Below are 19,419 nucleotides of genomic sequence, written 5' to 3'. Positions count from 1 at the left end.
TGAAAAGTTAGAATGTTGCACAAAAGCTATATATGTGCTAACTTTTCATTTCTTGATTATTTCTAGCTAATTATTTTAGAATTCACAAACAATTTATTATGTCACTGACTAGGAAAGGTTATGTAAAAATGAAAATGGTAGATATTTCGGGAGACTGAAATTTACAAGAGAAAAGAAAATAAAAAGCAAAATTAAATAACCTAGAAATTAATGAGAAATAAAAACTCAGTAAATGATAGAGATAAAATAGGATAAATATGCTATTTTAAAATGAAGATAACATATTAATACAGAAACAGGATTTTAGCATATAGACATGCCGTCCAAAATCACGGCGTGTACCCTATATGTTTAAATGTGGATGCCCTGATGAATGATTACAATTCATGAACTAAAACTGAATACAACAGTACAAGAAAATTGAAGAAAAACAATGTTCAACGCAGGAAAACTGAATTACTCAGAGTTTACAGGAAAAAATCAGGTAAATGTGGACAGTAGGAGTTTTAGCAAAACTGTAGAGGCGGTTCAGACCTCTGTGTTTTAGACATTACTGCCTGTGGCCCCTTGTACATAGAGGAATGACTGTCTGACCTTACCTCCCCTAAATGGAAGCCTTTCTTTAATAAACATACGTGGAATAAGTATGGCCTGCGGGGGGTAATTTTCCACTTAACCATAGTTTCCATCCTCCCTCCCTTCCTAGGAACCTCAAAAAATATATACAAAAAAATATATATATATATATACAATCAAAATAAAAGCAATATACTTAGTATGAAAATCACAACTTCAAAACAAGTCTTACCCTACTTCCAATCAGATTACTGACTGTAAGCTGTCTTATACAGAAATTCTGGAGCTGCCACTGATAATTACTGACCTTCTTTTATGCACCAAAATTATGCTGTTTTACATGAATTATCACAACTAATCTCTAATAAAATTTTATGTTTCCAATAGCCAGGGATTCATCAGCAACCATTCTATTTGAGACATTCCAGAAAATTTAAAATTTTAACAGTGAAAAACTGTCCATTTTCAAAATGTGAATCTAATCTAATATTAAAAAAGTAAAGTGGAACATTTGGAACAATATGTGTGAGTATGTGAGACTGAGAGCTCAGGCCTAGGAAGGCAACTCAATCTTTTGTTCTGATGCTTTCTGCCTATATTTATTCACTAAAAAAGTACTGAACAATTCTGCCTACAATCCTTTGAACAGAATATATTCAAAATGCTAATCTAATATATTCACATTATAATGAAGGAAATACTGCATCACCTTTAAAACCTGTCATTAGTCAATTAACAGATAAGTTATGATTAAACAAAGTAATTCATATGACTGTTTATATAATAGATAGAAAAGATTATCCACTTAAAAGCCAAATTACAACAAAACCTTGTTCTAGTGGGAAAATATGTTTTTCAAAATGAAGTATAGTAGTTGTAAAAATTTTCTGATACTATTCTCTACTAAAATTATACGATCTATTTCATCAGTGCTTAATGAGCCCTGAATGTCCAATATCTTGGGTCTCTGTGGCTAAATTAAGGTGAAAGATTGAAAACGTTCTAGAGTGTCTTTGTCAACAAGTACATTGACTTGGCTTAAACATTTGACAGTTACAAGGAAAAGTTACTGCTCTTTACACAATGATTTGTCTCTTTTTTTCTTTACAAATAGAGAAGAACACTGTTCTCTGTAGATTACATGATTTACTAGATTTAGAAGAATCACAGGTATAGATTTCCTTAAACAAGCCTCAGTTTTAGTATTGTTATAATTGTGCCTTTGGGCAGACTTACACACAATTGAAAATATAAGGAAATGGGTGTACAAGAGGGAATAAAGCAAAGATAGTGGAGCTAAGGTGTGCTTTTACTCAATGAATCACAAAGAGAGTAAGCCAATAGTCCTTTCGAAAGTAGCAGTATATACACCGCTAAATGGAGGATGGTCTGAAGGGACAGCAAAGAGTGGAAATGCTCATCCAGAGCAGATTTAACGAGCTACCCCTCCTTATCTGGCCATGCGCAGCTCTTGAGAGCTGGGAAGCAGCCTTCCATGTATCCTGGAATGGGAAAATAACTGCCTTATCCATGAAGTTCATCAGAATTTTTCTCTGTAGCTTGAGAAACTGGGCTAACTTATAGAAAATATGATATCTTATATATGTATAGAATTTGAGTATTACCTGTTTTATTTTTTCACAACTTTCTGATAAGTACTAAGTACTTACCTCTCTTCTACTTTCCAGGAAGCAAATGAGTCTTTACATTCACGCACCAAATACGTCAGGACCATTCTTAATATCGACCTACAAAATGAAGATTTGTATGCTTTATTTTTGCAAAACACACCTTATCTTATAGTTGAAGAACTGGGGGCACTTTTTTTTGCACTAAGCATCAGCACATTTCTAAAGGATTATTAGGATGCCAGTGAAGTCCATACTTTAAACAAAAATAGGTACCTTTTAAAATTCAACAGGTAAACACAATCGAATTGATTTAAGTTGCTACAGACTTCACTTTTTCATGATCCCATTATTCTTACTTGGTATTGATTCACTAATTAATTCCCTGGTGGCAAATTTGGCAGAGGAGTAGGCAATATAAAGAAATCCTGGACCCTGAACTCTTGTCTTCCTCATCAAAGAGGAAATACCATTACCTTCATCAGTGCCCCTGCAACACACAGACCCCAGGACTGTCAGGACATTGCATTTCACAAGCATCAACTATTTTGAAAGACATTTAAGAATGGTAACCAAATGTTTGGCCTATGAACCATTTATTATACATTACTTAAGTTTCCTTCTCTATGGAATCCTTTGTACAGCATCAGTAGGCACTATAACCATGCTCTTTACAAGAATATGGCTTATATTTTTGTCAATGATTCTGCAAATGGACATGTATAAGGACTTTGTCATTTTCCATGTTCTGCAGCTCTTCTGGAAAACTGAGTAGATTTTGATCTTTTCATTCAGTTGCATACAACTCATGCTTGGCAACTTCAGAATGCTGTGCTAGTATTAAGAGATATAAATGATAATAAAGAAATTATTGTGTGGAAGAGTACAAAGTGTAGAATGTGCATTCATAGTTATTTGTTGTAATATTTCTTTCTTTCATAGTAACTGCAGAAAGACTGGTTTCAATCATTAAAAGATGTCCTTTCTTAAATCCCTGTGCTTTGCCTAGTTCCTGTTATGTCACAAAACAGTCTAATTTTATGTCTGAAGTAGTCTATTTGAACTTTTATTTCTTTATGCATCTATATTCTTTTCTGAAACATTTTCTTCTGAAACATTCTTTCTAAATTCACTCTTGACCACTAAGCTAATTTTTAAAGCAAGTTGGGGGAAAAGGAATAAAAGATACTTGGTTACAGCTTACCAACCAAGTATCTTTTATCCCTTGGTTTCATCCTTTTCAGCAGCAGGACTTAAGCTCTAGACTGTGAAGGATAACCCTACTTTCTTCAGCAGGGGTTCACTTTTGGCAGAGAGCACGAGTTCTCCTAAAAAGCTCCCCATAGAAAGGGAAGATGGACCACATTCTGTCTTATGTTTTACAAACAGAAATTTATAGGACAAAGTATTTGTAACTGATTTGTTTGGCTACTAAAATCAAGAATAATTCAGTCTCCTCATATTAGGTGCCACAGTAAATACTGAAAACCCCAAACCAAGATACCACCATTTCCGAAGGATCTTTGGAAAATCTGAAGATACTCAAAATATACTGATATAATGTCCTTTCATTTAATTGGGAGGGGAAAAAAAGTATCCTCCTAAGATATGGACATGTGAAATCCTAGACATCCTCTTCTGATACTTGAAAGTCTACTCCCTTTGCATTAGGATATTTGTGGACATGTTGATCTAGCAGGAATATAAAGGATACTTTTTAAATTCTTAAAATAAGTAGGGCTGAATGATGTAAAGTAGAAACTCTTCAAAAGGAGTGAGAAATTGCATATCCACCTCATGGTAGAACCATATAACCAATCAATGACTCAGATTTTTAAATCTTCATACAGAAATGAATCTCATAGTATTTATACATCAGGAAAAAGATTTTGACATATGTGTCTTTAGTATTATTTAACTAAATATATGTATATTCTAATCTTCATCATTCCTCACCATATTTTCTTTAAACTCTATAAATTATGAACAAGATGAAAGAAAATCCATACACAAACATTAGTGAAATACATTAAAAACACCCAGTAGAAAATATGATACTTTCTTTAAAAAATGATAGATTTTTTAATGAAAAATATATTTGGACGTGTGTGCATGTGAGTGAGAGTGTGTGTTTGTGTGTGTGTGTGCACGCACTGAGATGGGATGAGGCACTTTTGGGAATGCATTCAATGTATGACTTGTAGTTTGCCCTAAAGAAAGTGTAATATAGCATCTGCAAAGGCGTTAACACAAATTAGAGAATCTATAGCATATTAAAATGGGTTAATGTTTACTCTTGCTGACAAGTACATGAAGAAAGAGAATAATGTACACAGCTTTCAGTTCTCAGAAAAAAAGAGGATTTCATTTCAGGAAAAAATGTAGCTATAGGCAAACTAGCTATCCCTGAAATTTTACACTTGTGAAGGTGCTGGATATTTGTGTTTAGATATAATCTGTCCCATTATCAATGTCTGATCTACACATTAATTATCTTTGGAGCCTCAGTTTGTTGCAGGTGTGTTACAACTCTCAGTTCAGTGTTTCCGGTTGAAGTTCAATGTATGAGAGACACTGTGGCTGCTCTCTCTTCATCTGCCTCTTCTGGCCCGTCTACAACTCTAAATAACCACTCCACTCACTCCACTTAAATGATCACTGTCCCTTACCCTTTTCTGCATACACTAACAGAACTACCTATGATTGTTTTTCTGGGTTATTTGCAGTGAGCTGAGCTAATGAACTAAAAATGAATTAGCGTTGAATATTGTTATGAAATACATACAGGCATACTCTGCTTTCTCCTTTCCTGACTTAAAGGTAGCTGCATTTTTAAATATTTGTGAACATAAAGACTTCCATGATTAGAATAATGATTTACTTTTCCTTTATAATTTTTGAATGTGTTTGACTTCAAAGTTGTTTGATATTGCTACTATAATTCTATATTAGCTGCTTTTGTGTATGCATGAATTATTGACATATTAACTCCTATTTTCTTTTCCCAACTGTTCTCAGATGCTAGTAAGCTTATGTGTGCATATTTCAGAAATGCTCTGTTCTACACACTCATGAAGAGGAATTGTGACATAGCTAGGAAAACATAAATGTTTTAAAGTTTGGTTTCTTTAATTCTGTGAAATCTGAGTCAGCAGCCTCAGAACACCTGAGAACTTTTTTAAAAACAGAATCTCAGATGCTAACCCAGACCTACTGAATCAGAATCTGTAGTTTAATAGGATCCTCAAGTGATTCACATATACAAAAAAAAATTGGAAAAGTCCTGATTTTAAGTCATACAGAAATTGGACCACCTATGTAACCGTTTTATTTGACTTGTTGCTGCTATTACTTTGATTTATCAAGGACTTAAGAGAGCAAAGCTATATAAGCCTACTGAGACAAAAGGAAACCCATCAGACTTGAAAATCTGCTATACGTATTCCACTGTTTTGTCGTTTGCCTTGTTGAGCCTGTAGATGGTATTTTCAGATAGTATTAGAGCTAATCTATATGGCAGGGTAGAAGATGAAGTGCTACTAACTTTATTGTCTCAATTTTCTGGAATATCTTATTTGATCTGCTTGACAATATTTATGACAAACATTTATACTGACCGCATGTAAAGTAGGAGATAGTATCTCTTACCTGCCTCTGACCTAACACTGGAGATAGTCCCCAGAATTTATCTGAGATGGAAATTATCCACTGGAATAAAGGGACTCTTCAGCATCCAGGAGTTTTACATATTATATAAGTTATAAGGAATATATTAACAGCTATAGAGCTTTACTCTGGGCAAGATAATGGGCAGGATTGCTAGTTTGGAGGATGTCAAGAGTGGGATAAGGAGTGGGAGAAAAGGAGAAGCATACAAAGATGAGGGCTTATTTCTAGAGAAGAATGAGTGTCTATACAGTTATAGAAGAATAAATAAGGCCAGTGTGGAGGAGAGAACTATCTAGGCTCAAAGAGCCAAGTTGACAGCTACTGTTCTTCTCTAATCCTACCCTCAGTCTACATAGTTGAGGACCACGGTCATTATGAAAAGATGGGTCTACATGAAAGGATAGGAAATAAGTGGTGGGTCGTTTTATAAACTCCACCTCCTAAATATTAAAGAGGAGAATTTAGTTATTGGAGACTTTGAGGAACCATCTTAAAATAGAAATCTGGATTGTGAGAAAGTATTAAATATCTTCAGATTTTGATAGAGACCAGGGAGCAGGATTCTAAAACTTTTCTTATTTCTGAAACTTTTTGGAAATATTAACATACGTTAGTGTTGCACATTTTTCCATAGATATCTGAATAATCATTTAAAATTAAAGGTCCTATAAGATTGTGAGAATTATCTGTATTGATAGTCAGCCACTTCCTTTTGCCCATCCCCATTCCCTTCCCACCCCAGCCTGCCACCAGCACACATGTAGCATGTTTCTAGAAGTATAAGGAGGGGTATCAGAGGAGTAACCAACTGAATGGGCAGTTGAGTCACTAGGATTCAGAAATTTCTTCTACAAATAATTTCTTGCTGAAATGTGTTATTTTTCTGTATTATTTATATTTGTTGTGTTATTACTGAATATTTAGCTCTGGTTCCAGTTGAAGATGGCAACATAGGAAGATCCTGAACTCACCTTAACTCACAGACACTTCAAATCTACAACTATGTAAGAAACAATTTTCTCTGAATAAACTAAACGCTAGCTGAGCAATTCCTGCACATAGAGCAAGTGAGAAAAATCCACATCAAAGCAGGCAGGAGAGGCTGAGACACAATCTTGTCAAAAATTCCACCCCCAGCATGGCAACCAACATTCAGGAGGAGACTTAAAACCCATATCTCTTCCCAGAGGAGCAAAGAGTTTGAACCCTACATTGAGCACCTTAGCTTTTAATATCTGCACCTGAAAGATGAGCCCCCAGAACATCCAGCTTTCTAAGCCAACACGTCTTGCATCCACGAGACCCACAAGGGTATAACAAACTGAGAAATGACTCTTAAAGGGCTCACACGCTCAGGTTCACCTGCCCCAGGAGCAGGTACAAAAGTAGCAGAACAAGAGGCACCCAGATTATATATGAAAGAGGATCATTTGCTAACCTTAAAATGTCAGACTGAGGGGCAGGCATCTCACTTAACACACATACAGAGGCCTTCTAGGATACTTTCTGGGGACAGGGGCTGGTGACACCATCTTCACACTCTTCCTCTTCCTTGTTCCCTACCCCCACCGTGGACACCATGCTTATGCTCTCCCTCTGCCTCACTCCAGCCAGCAGATGCCAATTTCACATTCTCCCTCTGCAGTGCTAAGGAGAACCTGTATCTCAGAGACGGGAGCAAATTTACACGAATTTGGTGATTCTGCTTTTATATGTGGTGCCGTGATTTTGAAGGCTACTTCCCAGGGGATACCCCTTAACTGCCTGACTCTAGAGGCCAGATGGCCTTGTGTTCCCAAGTCTCATGGGACTGTGACAAATTGGAGAGACAGTTCTTGGTTGACTACCACCCCCAGGCCACTGCACAGAAAACAGACTGAAATACCCCCATTCTTTCTGTGACAGAGGCCTATTTGTTTATCCTGGAGCTTTGCTGAGGGGCAGACCTCAGGACTGGCACACATTTAGAGGCCTACGGAAATACTCTCATGGAACATAGGCTGGTGAATGCCAGCTCAGTTCTCTCTCTTTGTCTCACCACAGCTCACTGGTATCTCCCAGAAAGGAGCTTATTCACTTGGCTGAAGCCCTGATTTTTGCAACCGCCACCCAGGGGAACACCTCTGGAATATCTGTCTTTGGTAGCCAATGGTGCTTACAATTGTGGTCCCACAGGATAGTATGAATTTGCATATTTTAAAAGCTGCAGCCTGAGGTCTGGCTTCCAGTCAGCTTGAATCTAGGTGCTCACTGAACTCCTCTTCTTTGGGACACTATAGGTCTTGTACACCCTCAAATACTTGCAGCTATTAAAAATAAAACAGGCTGCTTGGACAATCACAGATATGTGAGAGACAAACAAGAGCTAGGGCATGAATGAGTGATATGCTTCATTTCCTGCACAAGATCACTCCTTCAAGAGTGGAAGAGGTGGCTATTTCATCTAATGCACATAAACCAGCACAGAGAGTCAAGCAAAATAAAGAATTAAAGGAATATGTTTCACAAAAAGAACAAGATAAAACCTCAGGAAAAAAAACCTTAATGAAATGGAGATAAGTAATTTACCTGATAAAGAGTTCAAGGTAATGGTTGTAAAGATGCTCACCGAACTCAGGAGAACACAATGAGAACTTCAACACAGAGAGAGAAAATGTAAGAAAGTATGAAATAGCAGTCACAGAGCTGCAGAATACAATAACTGAACTGAAAAATACACTAGATGTGTTAAATATTATAGTAAATGAAGCAGAAGAAAGAATCAATGAACTCAAAGACAGGGCAGTGGAACTCATCCAGTCAGAACACCAAAAAGAAAACACAATGAAAAAACTGAAGATAGTTTAAGGGACTTACGGAGCAATATCAAGTGGACTAACAGTTGCATTATAGTGGTCCCAGAAGGAGAAGAGAGAAAGGCGCAGAGACTTTATTTGAAGAAATAGTGGATGAAAACTTTCTTAACTAGGTGAAGGAAAGAGACATCCAGATCCAGGAGCACACAGAGCTCCAAATAAGATGAACCCAAACAGACCCACACAAACACACATTATAAAACATCAAAAGTAAAAGACAAAGAGAGAATCTTAAAAGCATTAAGAGAGAAACATCTTGATCCATACAACAGAATCCCCATAAGACCATCAGCAGAATTTTCAGCAGAAACTTTGCAGTACTGATGGGAGAGGCATAATATATTCAAAGTGCAGAAAGAAAACAAAAAATCTTCCAAACAAGAATACTCTACCTGGCAAAGTTATTATTCAGAATTGAAAGAGAGATTTAAAATTTCCAGGCAAGCAAAAGCTAAAGGAAGAAATTACCTTTGAACCAGCCTTACAAGAAATGTTAAAAGGGAACTTTTAAAATGAAAGAAGGGTGCTAATTAGTAACAGGTAAACATATGAAAGTATAAATCTCACTGGCAAAGGTAAACATTATATATGGTAAAGCTAGTATGAAGTTTAAAAGTCTAAAGTAGTAAAAATAACCATAACTACAATAATTACTTAACGGATCTATAAGATAAAAACATGTAAAATGTGACATCAAAAACAAAATATTAGGGAGAGAGTGAAAATGTAGACCTGTAGGATGTGTTCAAACTTAAGTAGTTATCAAGATAAAATAGACCAGTATAAACATAAGTTGTTATATGTAAGCCTCATGGGAACCACAAAGCAAAAACCTATAATAGATGGACAAGAGAAAGAGAAAAAAAGCTAAGCTTACCACTAAAAATGTCATTAAAACAAAAAGGAAGGGAACAAGAGAAGAAAGAGAGAGAAACTACAAAATAGTCAGAAAACAATTTACAAAGTGACAGTAAGTACATATCTATCAATAATTACTATAAATTTAAATAGACTAAATTCTCCAATCAAAAGCAAAGAGTGGCTGAATGGATTAAAAAGAAAAAGGTTCATCCATATGCTGCCAGCAAAAAACTTACTTCAAACATAAGAATGTATACAGACTAAAAGTGAAGGAATAGAAAAACATATTTCATGCAACTGGAAACCGAAAGAAAGCTGGGGTAGTTATGCTTATAGCAGACAAAAGAGACTTTAAAACAAAGACTGATAGAGACAAAGGAGAGCATTACATAATAATAAAGGGGTCAATCTAAAAAGGATGAAGCATTGTAAATATTTATGCATCCAATACAGGAACACCTAAATATATAAACTAAATATTAACAAAAGTAAATGGAGAAATAGTCAGGTATACAATACTAGTAGGAGACTTTAATATCCTAGTTACATCAATGTATAGATCATCCAGACAGAAAATCAATAAGGAAACATTGGGCTTAAGTGATAAGTCAGGCAAGATGGACTTATATATAGATATGGATATGGATATACATATAGATATAGATAGATGTAGATAGAACATTCCGTCCAAAAGCAGAATACACATTCTTCTCAAGTGTACATGGATCTCCAGGATAGATCATATGTTAAACCACAAAACAAATTTTAATAAATTTAATAATACTTTAAGAAGATTAAAATAATATCAAGCATCTTTTCTGATCACAATGGTATGAAACTAGAAATCAATTTCAAGAACAAAACTGGGAAATTCACAAATATGTTCAGATTCCACGACATGCTACTATCCCAATGAACAACCAATGGGTCAAAGAAGAAATCAAAAGAGAAATCAAAAAATATCTTGAGGCAAATGAGAATGTTTCAAAATATGTACAAAATACCAAAATTTATTGGACAGCAAAAGCAGTTTTAAGAGGGAGTTCACAGTGATAAATTTCTACCTCAAGAAACAAGAAAAATCTCAAACAACCTACCCTCACACTTCAAGGAACTAAAAAAAGAAAAAAAAAAAGAACTCTTAAGTTAGTAGAAAGAAGGAAATAAAATCAGAGCAGAAATAAATGGAGACTAAAAGAAAATAGAAAAGTTCAATGAAACTAAGAGCTGATTTTCTGAAAAGAGAAATAAAATTGACGAATATTTAGCTACATACACCAAGAAAAAAAGAGGATCCAAAAAAAAAAAAAAAAACTAGAAATGAAAGAGAAGACATTACAGCTGATACCACAGAAATACAAATGTTCCTAAGAGACAACTATTGACAATCATATGTCAAGAAATTTGAATACTGAGAAGAAATGGATAAAGTCCTAGAAACATACAAACTGCTAAGACTGAATAATGAAGAAACAGAAAAACTTAATAGACCAATTACTAGTAAAGAGATTGAATCGGTAATCTAAGACCTCTCGCCAAACAAAAGTTCAGGACCTGACAACTTCATTGGTGATTTCCACCAAACACTGAAAGAAGAAATGACACCAATCCTTCTAAGATTTTTTCAAAAAATAAAAGAGGAGGGAACACTCCAAGCTCATTTTATGAGGCCAGCATTACCATGATACCAATACTAGATAAGGAAGCCACAACAAAAGAAAATTACAGGCCAATATCCCTGATGAACATAGATGCAAAAATCCTCAATAAAATATTAGCATAGCAAATTCAACAACACACTAAAAGGATCATACATCATGTTCAGTGGTATTTATTCCAGGTGTCCAAGGATGGTTCAAAATATTCAAATCAAACCCTGTGATATACCACACTGACAAAATGAAAGATAAAAATCATATCACCATCTCAATAGATACTGAAAAACATTCACAAAAGTCAACATCCATGTATGATAAAAACTCTTTAAGTTAGAGGGAACTTACCTCAACATAATAAAGGCCATATATGACAAGCCCACAGCTAAAATGAAACTCAATAGTGTAAACATAAAAGCCTTTCCTCCAAGACTGGTAATAAGACTAGGGTGCCAACTCTTACCTCTTTTATTCAACATAGTATTCAAAGTCTTAGCCACAGCAATCAGACAAGAAATAAAAGGTGCAAAAAGGAGGTGAAAAACCTGCACACTGAAAACTGTAAGACAATGAAGAATGAAATTGAAGAAGGCAGAAAGAAATGGAAAGATATTCCATCCTCATGAATTGGAAGAATTAATATTGTTAAAATGTCTGTAGTACCCAAAGCAAACTACAGATTCAACACAATCCCTATCAAAATTCCAATGGCGTTTTTCACAGCAATAAAGCAAATAATCCTAAAATTTGTATGGAACCATAAAAGATCCTGAATAGCCAAAGCAATTTTGAGAAATAAGAGCAAAGCTGGAGATATCATGAACCCTGATTTCAAACTATATTACAAAGTTATAGTAATCAATGCAATATGGTATTAGCATAAAACAGACACATATATCAATGGAACAAAATAGAGAGCCCAGCAATTAACTCATGCATATATGATTGTCTAATTTACAACAAAGGAGACAAAAATATACAATGGGGAAAGGAGAGTCTCCTCAGTAAATAGTGCTAGAAAAATTGGAGAGCCACATGCAAATGAATCAAATTAGCCCACCATCTTACAGCATACACAAAAATTAACTTAAAATGGATTGAAGACTTGAATGTAAGCCCTGAAACCATAAAATGTAAGCCCTGAAACCATAAAACTCCTAGAAGAAAACATAGGCTGAGAACATTGGTGAAGATTTCTTTAATTTGGCAACAAAAACAAAGGCAACAAAAGCCGAAACAAACAAATAGAACTATATCAAACTCTACATCTTCTGCAAGGCAAAGGAAACCAATAAAATTAAAAGGCAACCCTCATAATGGGAGAACATATTTGCAAACCATATATGTAACAAGGGATTAATACCCAAAATATATATAGAACTCATGAAACTGAATAGCAAAAAAAGCAACCTGATTTAAAAATAAGCAGAAGATCTGAATAGACATTTTTCAAAAGAAGACATAAGGATAGCCAACAGGTACATGCAAAGATGCTCAAACATCACTAACCATAAGGGAAATGCAAATCAAAACTACAGTGAGATCTCACCTCACACCTGTTAGAATACCAACCACGAAAATGAAAAGAGACAACAAGTGTTGGCACGAATATGGACAAAAGGGAACCCCTGTGTCCCGTTTTTGGAAATGTAAATTGTGCAGCCACTTGGGAAACAGTTGAAGGTTCCTAAAAAAATTAAAAATAGAACTACCATACTATCCAGCAATTCCACTTCTGGCTATTTATCCAAGGAAAACAAAAACACTGATTTGAAAGATATATGCACTCCTCATGCTCATTGCAGCATTACATACAAAAGCCAAAATCTGGAAATAACCTAAGGGTTCATCAGTGAATGAATGGATAAAGAATCTGATACACACACACACACACACACACACACACACACACACACACACAATGGAATATTATTCAGCCGTGAAACTTGAAATCCTGCCATTTATGATAACACAGATGGACCTTGCGGGCATTATGCTAAATAAAATAAGTCAAACAGAGAATGACAAATACCATATGCTCTCACTTACATGTGGAATCCAAAAGAAAAAAGAAAACAACAAATTCATGAGTACAGAAAACACGTCAGTGGCTGTCAGAAGCAAGGGATGGGTGTGGGGGAAATGTGTGAAGGGAGTCTAAAGGTACAAACCTCCAGTTATAAAATAAATAAATCCTGAGCATGTAATGTACAACATTATGACTCTAGTTAATAATAATGTATTGCATATTTGAAAGCTGCTAATATAGTAAATCTTAAAAGTCTATCATAAGAAAAAATATTTGTAACCATTTACAGTGATAGCTGTTAACTAGACTGATTGTGGTGATCATTTTGCAGCATATACAAATATCAAATCATTATGTTATACACCTGAAACTAAGGTAATGTTAGACAGTCATCCTTAGGTATCTGCAGGGGACTGGTCCAGGACACCTACAGACACCAAAATTCAGGGATGCTCAAGTCCCTTATATATAAAATGGTATATAGTACAGTTGCTCCTCTATGTCCACCGTCCACACCCCCAGATTCAACCAACCACAGACTGAACTCCAAGTCTGATTGAATCTGTGGGTGGGAAGCCTGTGGATATGGAGCAGTGACTGTCTTCAATTATACAAGTTTTTAAAAGTTTATTCAGCTATGCTAATAAGAGTAACAAATAACAAGAATAGATGAAACTAAGTGTGAAAGGAAGAAGCTAGTGTGACTCATTAAAGTTTAACATTTTTTGAAAAAAGGAAGGGGTGGAAATGTCAAGTACACAAGAGTCAATAAATCTGTAAGACATTACATTTGTAGGAGACACAGAGGTATCCTATTTGCCCCCTGTCCGTATCACACAGGGAAAAAAAAAAAGTAAAAACTATGCTGTCCATCAGGTCACTGGTTGTCTGCTGCTGTGGCAATACTTGCTCCTGTGTCTCTCCAACACAACAGGGGTAGAATTAGACACCAAGCACCTTCTGTATTTTGGACTCCCCTGCTCTTGAATCATGTACCTCAGGATTCAGGTGTAGTGAGTCTTCTGCCTTGCTTGCACCCTGTCCAAAGTTTGGAAACCTACCCCATCTCTCTCTCCTAATTTCTCACTATGTATTTTAAACTGATTTTAAAATTACGGTATTCAACTATCTAAAGTTCTCTGAGATTTTTTGTTCTAAGACCTCTGGGAAAGTGCCTCAAAGTGTATTTGGAGGCCACTACTGTGTCAAGGTAATTTCCTACCCAACTCTATAGTTATGTTGGGATCAAAAACAAATTTCTGTTTATTTAGAGTAAGCCAGCATGCAAAATACAAGGAAAATATTCAACACACTTGCTTAATAAACAAAAATTACAAATAGTGTATGCAGTATAAAGCCCAGATGGCAAATAAGTTTCTTTTAGCAATGGTTTGATTGTAGTTGCCTGAAATCATTTGGTTGAGAAAGACTGAAACTGGCTGAGAAAGATAAATAGACAGTCCAAGATCTGTGTAGACCAAAGGCCACGAACAGATAGTAAGCTCTATCGTGAGAAATGTTAAGAGAAAAATCCCTGGACCTCTAGGGAAAGGAAGAGTCCCTAAAGGTAACTATGAAATGGGCAAGTTAATGTGTAGGTTTAACCACTGACATCAGTAAATCAGATAAACATTTATGGTCAAATAATTTAATTCACTGTCACACTGTAGAAATATTTACAAATAAAAATTCTCAAAGTTCAGCATATACTAATAGTAAGGTTCACTTTTAGATATTAAAGCTGCATGTTTGACTCACTTTTATATACACGCTGGAGAAGATATTTATTATTGATGAAAATGTGCTTAAAGGACTAAAACAGGAGCCAGCGAACTTTTTCTGTAAAGGACGCGATAGGAAATATTGCAGGTTTTGCAGGTCATATGGCCTCTGTGGCAGTTGCCCCTACTCAGCTCTGTCATTGTAGCACAAAGCAGTCATAGACAATACCCAACAAATGGGTGTGACTGTGTCACAATAAAAATTTATTCACAAAACAAAGGGTGAACTAGAATTGGCCCACATGCCAGTTTGTTGACCCCTGTAGCAGAAGGTGCTTCAATTTTGTAGCTCTTGGTATCATGAGTAATCATTTTGAGTGGCTTGGTTAACCTGAAAGTTTCCTACAACACTACAATTATGCTAACCAATCACAGCTATGTAAAGTATATGTTATGTTGAATTCGGACTACATAAAACAGCTATTCTTCAGGTGACTGAATTGCTTTGCCACACCAACAATGAACTCTGGACTTTAGGGATTAGAGGCCCATGTTACCATCTGAATGGGGCTGCCTGCTTGATATGATCTGAATGATTAAATAAGAAGTGTTAACCATATCTTCAATCAGTAGAGCCCTCTCTTTTAGTTCAAAACTCATTTGCTCTCTTCTCAGGTATTCCTTACACTTGTTGGACAATTAAATTTTGATTTGCTTTTCTTTTAATGGGTAGAAATTTACAAATTCAAGTTTTTAATATTTCAAAAAATCTTTCTTCAATGAGATCTTTTATTATTATTTTTGTAACAACTGTTCTGGTTTCTACTGTGAATAAATTTAAAATTCCTATATCTCCTTTCTCTTTATGTGATGGATAGAAATTTGGTTCTGATACCTAGGTTTGAATTCCAGGCCTACCACATACTGTGCGACCTTGAGAAAATTAACTCTTCTGTGTCTTAGTTTCCTCATCTGTAAAATGAAGATACTGGCACCTCCATCATGGAATGCCTTTGAGTAGTAAACAAGTTAGTGCATATAAAGTCATTTCCACAGTAAATGAAAGAGAGCAACCACTCAAATGTTAATTAAGACCTTGCCTATCAAACATTTAAAGAAGAATTAATACCTATCCTTCTGAAACTATTCCAAAAAATTGCAAAGGAAGAAATATTCTCAAACTATTGCTATGAGGCCACCATCACCCCAATACCAAAATCAGACAAAGATACTACAAAAAAAGAAAATTACAGGTCAATATCACTGATGAACATAGATGCAAAAATCCTGAACAAAATACTAGCAAACTGAATCCAACAGCACATTAAAAGGATAATACACCATGACCAAGTGGGATTTATCCCAGGCATGCAAGGATTTTTCAATATTCACAATCAGTGTGATACACCACATTAACAAATTGAAGAATAAAAACCATATGATCATCTCAACAGATGCAGAAAAAGCTTTTGACAAAATTCAACACCCATTTATGAGAAAAAGTCTCCAGAAAGTGGGCATAGAGGGAACCTACCTCAACATAATAAAAGCCATATACATCAAAAATACAGTTAACAACATACTCAATGGTGAAAAGATGAAAGCATTTCCTCTAAGTTCAGGAACAAGACAAAGAGGTCCACTCTCACCACTTTTATTCAAAATAGTTTTGGAAGTCCTAGCCATGGCAATCAGAGAAGAAAAAGAAATAAAAGGAATCTAAAACTGTCACTGTTTCCAGATGACATGATACTATACACAGAAAATCCTAAACATGCTACCAGAAAACTACTAGAGCTCATCCAGAAAATCAGTAAAGTTGAAGGATACAGAATTAATACACAGAAATCTCTTGCATTTGTATACACTAACAAGGAAAGATCAGAAAGAGAAATTAAGGAAACAACCCCATTTACCATGGCATCAAAAGAATAAAATACCTAGAAATAAACCTACCTAAGGAGGCAAAAGACCTGTACTCTGAACACTATAAGATACTAATGAAAGAACTTGAAGATGGCACAAACAGATGGAAACATATACCATGTTCTTTGGTTCAAAAAACCAATATTGTCAAAATGACTAAACTACTCAAGGCAATCTACAGATTCAATGCAATCCCTATTAAATTACAATGACATTTTTCACAGAACTAGAACAAAAACTCCTAAATTTGCATGGAAACACAAAAGACCCTGAATACCCAAACCAATCCTGAGGGGGAAAAAAAAGGACCTGGAGGAATCAGGCTCCCTGACTTCAGACTGCACTACAAAGTCACAGTCATCAAAACAGTATGGTACTGGCACAAAAACAGAAATACAGATCAATGGAACAGGATAGAAAGCCCAGAAATAACACCACACAACTATGGTCAATTAATCTACAACAAAGGATGCAAGAATATACAATGGAGAAAAGACAGTCTCTTCAATAAGTGGTGCTGGGAAAACAGGACAGGTACATGTAAAAGAATGAAACTAGAACATTCTCTAACACCATACACAAAAATAAAATCAAAATGGATTAAAGACCTAAATGTAAGACTAGATACTATAAAACTCTTAGAGAAAAACATAGGCAGATCACTCTTTGACGTAAATCACAGCAATGTCTTTTCTGAACTGTCTCCTAGAGTAATAAAAATAAAAACAAAAATAAACAAATGGGACCTAATTAAACTTAAAAGATTTGCACAGCAAAGGAAACCATAAACAAAACAAGAAGACAACCGACAGAACAGAAAAAAATATTTGCAAACAAAGTGATCGACAAGGGATTAATTTCCAAAATATACAAACAGCTCAATATCACATAAAAAACAAACAACCCAATCAAAAAATGGGCAGAAGATCTAAATAGACATTTCTCCAAAAAAGACATACAGATGGCCAAAAAGCACTAAAAGATGCTCAACATCACTAATGATTAGAGAAATACAAATCAAAACCACAATGATGTGTCATCTCACACTGGTCAGAATGGCCATCATCTAAATGTCTACAAAAAATGATTGCTGGAGAGTGTATGGAGAAAAGGGAACACTTCTGCTCTGCTGGTGGGAATGTAAATTGGTACAACCATTATGGAGAACAGTATGGAGGTTTCTTAAAAAATTAAAAATAGAACTACCATAAAATCCAGTAATCCCACTCCTGGACATATATCCAGAGAAAAGTCTAATTCAAAAAGATATATGCACCCCTGTGTTCACTGCAGCACTATTTACAATACTCAAGACAAGGAAGCAAACTAAATATCCATCAACAGAAGAATGGATAAAGAAAACATTGTACATATATACAAAGGAGTATTACTCAGCCATAAAAAGAATGAAATAATGCCATTTGCAGCAACATGGTTGAACCTAGAGATTATTTTACTAAGTGAAGTAAGTCAGATAGAGAAAGATAAATATCATATGATATCCCTTATATGTAGAATCTAAAAAAATGATACAAATGAACTTATTTACAAAACAGAAACAGACTCACAGACTTCAAAAACAAACTTATAGTTACCAAAGGGGAATGGTGGGGGGAGGAATAAATTAGCAGTTTGGGATTAACATATACATACTACTATATATAAAATCAATAATCAACAAGGACCTACTGTATAGCACAGGGCACTACAGTCAATATTCTGTAATAACCTATATGGGAAAAGAATCCGAAAAAGAATGTATACATGTATATGTATGACTGAATCACTTTGCTATACACCTGAAACTAACACAACATTGTAAATCAACTATGCTCTAATATAAAAAATTAAATTAAAAAAATTAATAAAATGTGATATTGACACACACATTAAAAAAGGCCTTGTAACTCTGTTAGAACATAGCATCTGTGAGTTGGTTGTCTAGTAATTCATATTTCTCCTCTGTCAAAATTAGTAGCCCAGGAAAAATTACTCAAATTAATCAACTTATGGAAAGAGGAAAAATTTTATTATTACTACATTGCAGTATTGTATCCTGGATTTGAATTTACCCTACTTACAGGCTAATAAGTTAGCCTAAACTGTTCAGGGATGTTGGCAGAAGGCACTTGATACTCCTGGGACAGAGACAAAAGACTTTGTTACAGCTCAGTAAAAAAGCATGAGTATTAGCCTATTGGCTGTCAGTTCCCCTTGACCTCAAATCTCACAGGGGAGATGTAACAAGGTCAAATGGACTGTGCACATAGTAAGTTTATATCATAGCTGAGGAAGACTGAATATCAGGAATCTACCACTTTGAAAGCAAGCAGTAAGCAAGGCCTCTTTTTGTTTCTTTCAGTTGTATGCCAGGCTGAGCAGGGTATATATAATAGGTTAGTTTTTCTTTATTCTTTCTGGCTATATGATAAAAAGTTTGGTAAACGTGGGTAAAAGACACTAAAGTGATTTCTTCTGGGAAGATTTCTCAGAGCGCTT

The sequence above is a fragment of the Grampus griseus genome (assembly GCF_964374135.1).
Source record: "Grampus griseus genome assembly, chromosome: 9".
Taxonomy (NCBI): domain Eukaryota; kingdom Metazoa; phylum Chordata; class Mammalia; order Artiodactyla; family Delphinidae; genus Grampus; species Grampus griseus.
This window is presented reverse-complemented; position numbering follows the sequence as displayed.